This window comes from Elaeis guineensis, chromosome 5, assembly GCF_000442705.2.
Source record: "Elaeis guineensis isolate ETL-2024a chromosome 5, EG11, whole genome shotgun sequence".
Taxonomy (NCBI): Eukaryota; Viridiplantae; Streptophyta; class Magnoliopsida; order Arecales; family Arecaceae; genus Elaeis; species Elaeis guineensis.
In genome coordinates this window covers 1,223,647-1,233,691 of record NC_025997.2, presented here as the reverse complement: position 1 = coordinate 1,233,691, position 10,045 = coordinate 1,223,647, and positions in this window count along the sequence as shown.

Here is a 10,045-nt window from a genome sequence, read left to right as displayed (position 1 = left end):
CATGTTCTAGTGCAAAGGAGACACCCCATTCGTTGGTTCTCTAAAGTTTACTGATCAAGCTAAGGTGTAATTTAAGAGCTACTCTCAATTAGCAAAATATAGCAATACATCACAACAGTAGTTGTTACGAGGTCATACTACGTACCTCACTTATTGTCCTCGGATCTTATCCTTGGACATATTCTTCAGATCGACTGAAGTACCGAAGTAGATTCCAAATGACAAACATCATCCAAATATTCTAACAATCTCATCGAACTTCATCCTCAGCTACCTACCGAGGACATCGAAACATCACTGATGACTACGGTCGATAACTCACCAAGACCGCCAAAAGAGAGCTAGAAGGAAATAATCCGATCGACTTCCCTCTGGCCTTTCGGATCGAGCACCTGCCGACCTCAAGATCAGGACCTTACCAACCAAATAGGATGACTTTCTGCATCCGACACCGATGAGGATACATACAAGCCAAGACCTAGGCTGTGTGCTAGCCTCAGGTTACTGGCCTACTCAACCACATGGATCACCACCAAGAATCTTCGTTAGAACGTGGCCACTATCTATAACTAACAATCTAACAAATTGCAATCCTAACAGATCGTGGCCAAGGCTAACGGCCTACATCCCAATCTCTATATAAAGAGGTAAGAAGGGGACCCTCGAAGTAAGCTCAATTAGGGAGAAAAAATATACTCATGCTCTTGTCCACTCATCTCTCTCTTTTACCATTGTTCTCAAGGTCCGACTGAGTTAAGCATCGAAGGGTCCCCCCACCGGGCCACCTCCAATGAGTGTAGACTTCTTTTACACGTCCCTATCGACATCCCGATGCTCAGACCATCCTTCATCCTCAGCCATATAAGCATCCTCCGGAGCCTTGATACAATAGTTTGATATTAGAGGAAGGGCCCAGCTGTTGGGAAATGTGTCCCAAAAAGCCAATCGTCAAGCTGTTGATGGTTGAGAAATCAAGTATTGTAATTGATTTGTTAATAAATAAAATATATTTGACATCTTCATCATAAGCTTTCATCTTCTAATGAACTCCGTTGTTATGATGAAGTCCTTAGGACTATTTAGATTCGATAAAGAGAGGATTTATCGATTAGTCCTTAAAATTATTCACGACCAAATGATTGGCTGTTAATAAGGACGACAGCTTCTATCGAGCATAGGTCGCTGTAGGCCATATGGGTTGGTTGTCCTCTTAACCAAAGAGTGTGGAGATACTGGTATGGCATACAGGTGAGATGTAAGGGTACATCGTTATTGAACGTGACCAACTCCAGAGTATTCTACTGTCGAGAATGTCTCTGATGGGATATAGGTATAAGTGTCCCTTAGACTTGAGATCGCCTCAGTGACTTGCAAGCAACTCACTGTGCTTTGGTACTGGACTAACTGAATTTCTAATTCAGAGACGGAAGGCTTCTGGGTACAGTCAAGTACTTGCGAAGTCAGAGTGTGATCGAGATGGGATTGACCACTCCAAGAGTTGGAGAAGAATGAGTCGCTGTATTTCAATTTAGCAAAACCTTGGCCAGGGTAATCCATCAAATAGATTTGATATTTTGAAATACAATGTAGACAACCTGATCAGAGTTGACAGTGAAACTCTGGGGTGTCCTATGATCATTTTGGTCAAGGAGATGAATTATATGAAAACTATATCCGCATGGGTTCTAAGGATGTTGTTCTACACATTCGACCTATCCGGTCGTCGGGTACCATTGCTAGATGGTCACTTTGATTGGTACAAAAATTTATTCCTGTGCTACCGACTTAGATTCGAACCTATGAGGTCACACACATTAGAGTTTATGATCCGATCGGATGGTTGATCAACGATTAAGAATCGTTCTAGGGTTAAATGATCAATACGATTGATATTTAACCCAGTACAAGTGTTGCAGGAGGATCGATTAGCAATTTGATTGCTAATTGGCTTAATTTGATTAAGCCAATGGGCTGAGATTAAGTCTAATTAAATATGATTTAATTAGATTTGGTTTGGGCTTGATTGGATCAAGTCCAATTGGTTTATTGGTTAAGCCAAGTGCAAGGAAAAACTAGTCCTAGTTCAACTAGGACTTGGGTCAATCTAATTTCTAATTTGATTAAAAAATTAAATCAATTTAAATCTAATTTAATCTAATTAAATTAGGTTCTTAATTGGGTTAAGACCTATTTTAATTGGGTTGATCTAATTTTGGTTTGATTTGGTTTGAGAAATCAAATTAAAACAAGTCATGAGATAGAATCCTAGTAAGACTAGGATTCCACCTTGCGCCACATAAGCCTTCCCCACGTCCTCTCTCTTATTCAACAACAATCTTCACTTATTTTGTGTGACAAAAGTCCTCTCCCAGGTCTATCCCACGTTCACAAAAGGTTTTCTCTCTTCTTTTTTACATGGAAGGTGGTTTGGATCAAATCAAAAAGGAATAAGTTTGGATTTTAAATTCTATGAGATAGAGTTTTAGAAATCTAAAATTCTTTCAATTTTGTATCGAATTTATCCAAATTTTTTTGAAATTTTTGTGGCTTTTAGGGTATACATTGTGCACCCTTTGCTGGTGATCCATTCATGAAAATATGGAGGAGGTGCTCAAGAGTTGGGCGTCCCTTAACTTGCCATGTTTGGATAAGCCTTGACTAGGTGTTTGACCTAGACAAGGACTCTATCATATCTCTCTATATAAGATGAGTTTCTTCATGAAATTTTAGGAGAAGACAGAGATTTGAGAGACCTTTGTGCCATCCAAAAATTAGAGAGAAAGACCTTTGGGTCGTGGAGATATAAAAGACGCAAGTTAGGGTGTCTAGAGAGAAAAACGTGAAGAAGAAGAGGGTCTTCTTCTAGGGTTTTTTTTTTGTTTTCATATCTTTCCTCCCTCCATCTTGAGATTCCTGAGAGTGTCTCAGATCTGAAACTCCTCCTTCTACTTTTCATCTTTGGAAGAGTCTAAATCAAGAAGAAAGAGGCACCTGATCAACCATCAATGAAGGATCAGCGCAGTACTAGCATACTATACTGATTTCCTGAAGCAGGACTTCTGATCGAGATTCGTGGGCTCGTGTGGATGACTCCTAGAGGCCGGATGCGTGTGCGGTTTGCAACATCATCGTTAAGCCCGGATCAGCGAGGTTAGAGCATCTAACTTGCAAGGTAATAGATCTGATCTATTATTTAATACATACATTAGATGTGGTATAAAAACATGTTGATATGATCAACATGTAGTTCATGCTATATTTATATATTTTAATTTTTGATTTAATACTATATAATAATCATGTAATAAGATCTTAGATCTAGGAATTCTCTGATTTTAGAAAATAAATTTTGATTTATTTTAGTCTTTCGCTGTATGATCTTGAAAAAGTTTCAAGATCTAACCCTGAAACCCTAGATCTGGTTCCTACAATTGGTATCAGAGCCTAGGTTCTTTATTACATGATTATTTGTACATGTTTAGATTATTTCTTAGATTAGATCTAATTTATAATCTGATTATTAAATCTGAAATTAAAATTTTAGATCAATCACAAACTGCAAGGTTGTCCTGCTGTAAGGTTTACCCCTTACAGTGCAAAGGTTGTCCTAGTTTGTGTAGATCTATCTTTAATCATAAATTTGTCAGATATGATCTAGATTAAATTTATGATTTATTAGATTTAAAAGATATTTAAATCTGAAATAAAATCTCTTTGTTAATAATTTTTGTGCAAAGAAATTGTTTAAAGTTGAAATTATTTCAATTACATGAACCTGTTTAGATTAGATCTAAAGTAGTTTCATGTTTATTTCACTTGCATCTTGATTCTGAATCAAACATGCAATATGGTTGGTAGAATCATATTGTAAAATTATTTTACAAATATGAAAATTATTTTTTGAAAAGCCGAACCCAACCCTCAGCCTAAAATTTAATTAAGAATTAAGAAGTTGTTTGATTAGGTTCTAGGATTGTGAATTGAAGAACCTAAGACACAAATCATAACACATTGGGTTAATGGGTTAGTGAAAATTAGGTCCATTAATTGGTTAGACCTATGGTTAGATTGAAGATGGACTTAATTAGAGAATTGACTAAATCTAATCAATTGTTGTCTTAGATTAGGTCAAGGATTCTCTAGATCAATTACAATAGTTGTAGTTGGTCAAGTCCATATCTTTAACGAGAATCAAATGGACTTGATTCTTGGCTAAGTGGTCTAGCACGAACTGTTAGGTTGATCTAATCGAAACTAATTAAACCAGTTGGTGTCTAAGGTAAACCAGACCGATGGTTTTTAATTGGGAGCCCGCTTACCTGATCATTTCTGATGGTGTCTAAGGCAAGCTTTGGCAGACCCTCCCACTGACCGAACTTATCTGGCCTCTTGGTGAAATTATATTTTGATCGGATCACTTAACTATTCGAGCTGACCCATGTCAGCTAGGTAAATCAGTGTGACTGATTTAGGTGCTCCTAGACCAGTCCTTTTAATGATCTCCCTTAAGCTGACTTGGTGAAGCCAGTGGGAGGATCATGATAAGCTGGTTCATCTGACCTCATCCTCTATATTATTTAAATCCTCTAAAATTATTAGGTCCTTAAAATGATAAAGTTATGGAGATAACTGAGTCATAGCCTCCCATTAAGGTGTTTGATAATGAGTCCATTAACTCAATAATCATTGCAGACCCAAAGGCCTGATGCTTGTTGACTAATGAAATTATCACTCATCATATGATGACTTGGAAGTGTCTCTCTAATGGTGGTTAGGTGAGCCAACTAAAGTTGGGCTTAATCATTCGTTGGTTAGATACACCAAGTATGATCATGTTAATGGTTGGACCTAACCGGATCCTTACAGTGGAGGCCAAAGCCTACTAATTAGGTTTCTGGGGCAAAAATTAAAATTACTAGAAATTATTTAGAGAAATAATTGGTTATGAACCTACCTTTAGATGTACATGGGTTGGCCAACCAAAGTTGGGCTTGTGTGCAGTCTAAGTGGATTCTAGTACCCGCTAAGGAATTAGGGTAATTCCTCGAGTTGGAGGTAGAGGCTACCAATTCGAATAAAATAGTGGGAGAAACCTTTTGATTAAAGTCCAAATCTTTAGGTTTAATGAATCTATTACTAATTAGGTTATGGTTCTCCTTTGTGCAAATATGGCCACTTCCCTACGCTCCGATCATTGTTGGACAATGATAAGTTGGTGGGACCCAACTTCGGTAGCTGGTATCGAAAGTTGAAAATAGTCATGGAGTATGAACGGATCCTATATGTGATAATAGATCCTGCACCTGAGGTGCCAGCTGTCAATGCATGTGGAACAGTCAGAGACACTTACCAGAAGTGACTCAGTGATCGGACCACGGTGTGCTGTATCATGCTAGCTGCCATGAGCGACGAGTTCAGTCGTAGATTCGAGACAGCTCAGCCAAAGGACATGCTTCAAGTGTTGGAGGATGCCTTTGGCACACCCGATGACGTGGAGAGGCACAAGACTAGTTGTGCCATCTTCAACGCCAAAATGCAGGATGGTGCCTCTGTCACTGATCATGTATTGTACATGATCGAGCTGATGGAACGATTGAGCAAGCTCAGCTTTCCCTTGCATGAGCAGCTTGGGAAAGATGCAATACTGAACTCGCTGCCCAAGTCTTATCTCCCATTCCTCACTCATTATAGAATGACAAAGCCTGAAGAGAACTACCACGGGTTACTGGGGTTGCTTCAGAACTTTGAGAAGGATCACCAACTTCACAAGGAGTCGGTGAACTTAGTGGGAGGTTTGTCTTCTGGTTCTCGATCTTTTAAGAAAAGGAAGAAGAACAAGAAGAAGAAAGTGAAGAAGGTGCATGTTCAGGCTGGGACATCAGTGCAGAGCCAGACCAAAAAGATCAAGCCTGATAAGAGTCTATTCTACTGGCAAGCACCCTAGATTAGATAGTGTGTCAGATATCTACTTATGGCACTGTAGGCTAGGTCATATAAACAAGAACAGAATAAACAGGTTGACTCAAGAGGGAATCCTCGAAGTCAGTGATTGTGAATCACTTCCAACCTGTGAGTCCTGTCTTCTTGGTAAAATGACCAAGTCACCTTTTACTGAAAAAGGTGAGAGAGCTACTGAGCTCTTGGGCCTAGTACATACTGATGTATGCGGACCCATGAGCACCAGTTCTAGAGGTGGATATTTCTACTTCATAACTTTCACGGATGATCTATCCCGATATGGATATGTCTATCTGATGAAACATAAGTCGGATTCATTTGAAATGTTCAAACGATTGCGAAGTGAAGTAGAAAAATAAACTGGGAAGAATATTAAAACTCTTCGATCTGATCGAGGAGGAGAATACCTTTCTAGTGAGTTTCTCACATATCTAGGAGAATGAGATTCTCTCCCAATGGACTCCTCCAGGAACACTACAGCATAATGGTGTGTCTGAAAGGAGGAATCAGACTCTGTTAGACATGGTCCGATCCATGATGGGTTTTGCTAGCTTGCCGATATCCTTCTGGGGATATGCACTCGAATCGGCCTGTTATCTGTTAAATAGGGTTCCAAATAAGTCTGTAATTAAGACTCCATATGAGATATGGACGGGACGTAAGCCAGCACTTTCACACCTTAGGGTCTGGGGGTGCCCGGCCTATGTCAAACGATTAGTCACAGACAAACTTGGACCTAGGTCTGACAAATGCTCATTCATAGGGCACCCCAAAGAGACAAAAGGATATTTTTTCTACCATGCTGATGAACAAAAGGTGTTCGTCAGCCTTAAGGCAATCTTTTTAGAAAAGAAGTTCCTTGGTGAAGGAACTGTTGCCTCTAAGGTTGAACTTGATGAAGTTCAACAGGTAGAAGGACCGACACCAATAGCTGAACCTGAGTCGGATATGATTAGATCAGATCCGAAGCCCAATGTACCTACACCATTAAGGCAATCCGGTAGAGTACCGCGTCAGCTGGACAGATACTACGGTTTCTTGGTCCGGAACGGAGATCCCATCGAACTTGATGAGAATAATGAGGATCCGACACTTATATGGATGCAATGCAGAGACCTGATTTTGAGAAATGGCTTGAAGCCATGAAATCCGAAATGGAGTCCATGAAGGTCAACAATGTATGGACATTGGTTGACCCATCTGAAGGGGTTAAACCCATTGGGTGTAAATGGGTCTTCAAAAGGAAGAGGAGCGCAGACGGAAAGGTGGAGACCTATAAAACCCGTCTGGTCGCCAAGGGGTATCGTCAATGTTATAGTATTGACTATGACAAGATGTTTTCTCCTGTGGTAATGCTCAAATCCATTCGGATAATGCTTGCAATAGCTGCCCATCTGGATTATGAGATCTGGCAGATGGATGTAAAGACAGCTTTCCTGAATGGAGAGCTGACTGAAGAGGTGTATATGATACAACCTAAGGGGTTTACATCCACAGATGAGTCCAAGGTGTGCAAGCTTCAGAGATCCATTTATGGATTGAAGCAAGCTTCTCGGAGTTGGAACATGCGTTTTGATAAGGTGATCAAAACGTATGGCTTCATTAAGAATGGAGAAGAGCCCTGCATCTATAAATGGGCAAATGGTCCAGTTATGGTATTCCTTGCCTTGTACGTGGATGACATTCTCTTAATCGGGAATGACATCTTCGCACTACAGGAAATAAAAGTTTGGTTGTCATCACAGTTCTCCATGAAGGACTTGGGTGAAGCATCCTATATCCTAGGGATAAAGATCTATAGGGATAGATCTAAAAGGATACTTGGGTTATCCCAGTCCATGTACATAGACACTGTGCTGAAGAGGTTCAGCATGGAGAATTTCAAGAAGGGCTATCTACCGATAGGCCAAAGAATTTTTCTCTCTAAGAAGGATTGTCCGACAACTCCTGAAGAGAGAGAGCGTATGAGTAGAGTCTCATATGCTTCAGCTGTGGGATCTATCATGTACATCATGATATGTACAAGACCAGATGTGGCATACTCACTAGGAGAGTGAGTAGATACCAATCTGATCCTGGAGAAAATCACTGGAAAGTAGTTGAAGCCATCCTTAAGTATTTGAGAAATACTAAGGATCAAAGATTGGTTTATGGTGAGTCAGATCTGAAACTTATAGGGTTCACAGACTCTAGCTTTCAATCTGACCATGATGACAGCAGGAGCGTGTCGGGTTATATCTTTACTCTGAATGGTGGAGCCATCTGCTGGAAGAGTTCCAAGCAGCATACTGTGGCGGACTCTGTTTGTGAAGCGGAGTACATCGCAGCATCGGATGCCGCGAAAGAAGCTATGTGGCTGAAAAAATTCATCACTGAGCTCGGAGTAGCACCCTCCCTCGATGGTCCAGTCTTGCTCTACTGCGACAGCACTGGTACCATAGCTCAGGTGAAGGAACCCAAAGCACATCAGCGGACGAAGCATATCTTGCACCACTTCCACCTGATCCGAGAGATCGTGGATCGAGGTGACGTCGACCTTCAGAAGATCGACGAAAAAGGAAACTTAGCCGACCCCTTCACTAAAGCCCTGGTGATAAAGGAGTTCGACAACTACAAGTCGAAGATGGGTATTAGATACTGTGCCGAGTGGCTTTAGGACAAGTGGGAGTTGTTGGGAAATATGTCCCAAAAAGTCAATCATCAAGCTGTTGATGGTTGAGCAACCAAGTATTGTAATTGATTTGTTAATAAATAAAATATATTTGGCATCTTCATCATAAGCTTTCATCTTCTAATGAACTCCGTTGTTATGATGAAGTCCTTAGGACTATTTAGATTCGATAAAGAGAGGATTTATCGATTAGTCCTTAAAACTGTTCACGACCAAATGATAGGCTGTTAATAAGGATAACAGCTTCTATCGAGCATAGGTCGCTGTAGGCCATATGGATTGGTTGTCCTCTTAATCAAAGAGTGTGGAGACACTGGTATGGCATACAGGTGAGATGTAAGGGTACATCATCATTGAACGTGACCAACTCCAGAGTATTCTGCTGTCGAGAATATCTCTGATGGGATATAGGTATAAGTGTCCCTTAGACTTGAGATCGCCTCAGTGACTTGCAAGCAACTCACTGTGCTTTGGTACTAGACTAACTGAATTTCTAATTCAGGGACGGAAGGCTTCTGGGCACAGTCAAGTACTTACGAAGTCAGAGTGTGATCGAGATGGGATTGACCACTCCAAGAGTTGGAGAAGAATGAGTCGCTGTATTTCAATTTAGCAAAATCTTGGCTAGGGTAATCCATCAGATGGATTTGATATTTTGAAATATAATGTGGACAATCTGATTAGAGTTGACAATAGAACTCTGGGATGTCCTATAATCATTTTGGTCAAAGGGATGAATTATATGAAAACTATATCCGCATGGGTTCTAAGGATGTTGTTCTACACATTTGACCTATCCGATCGTCGGGTACCATTGCTAGATGGTCACTTCGATTGGTACAGAAATTTATTCCTGTGCTACCGGCTTAGGTTCAGACCTATGAGGTTACACACATTAGAGTTCATGATCCGATCGGATGGTTGATCAACGATTAAGAATCGTTCTAGGGTTAAATGATCAATACGATTGATATTTAACCCAGTACAAGCGTTGCAGGAGGATCGATTAGCAATTTGATTGTTAATTGGCTTAATTTGATTAAGCCAATGGGCTGAGATTAAGTTTAATTAAATATGATTTAATTAGATTTAGTTTGGACTTGATTGGATCAAGTCCAATTGGTTTATTGGATAAGCCAAGTGCAAGAAAAAACTAGTCCTAGTTCAACTAGGACTTGGGTCAATCTAATTTCTAATTTGATTAAAAAATTAAATCAGATTTAAATCTAATTTAATCTGATTAAATTAGGTTCTTAATTGGGTTAAGACCTATTTTAATTGGGTTGATCTAATTTTGGTTTGATTTGATTTGAGAAATCAAATTAAAACAAGTCATGAGATAGAATCCTAGTAAGACTAGGATTCCACCTTGCGCCACATAAGCCTTCCCCATGCCCTCTCTCTTATTCAATGCCA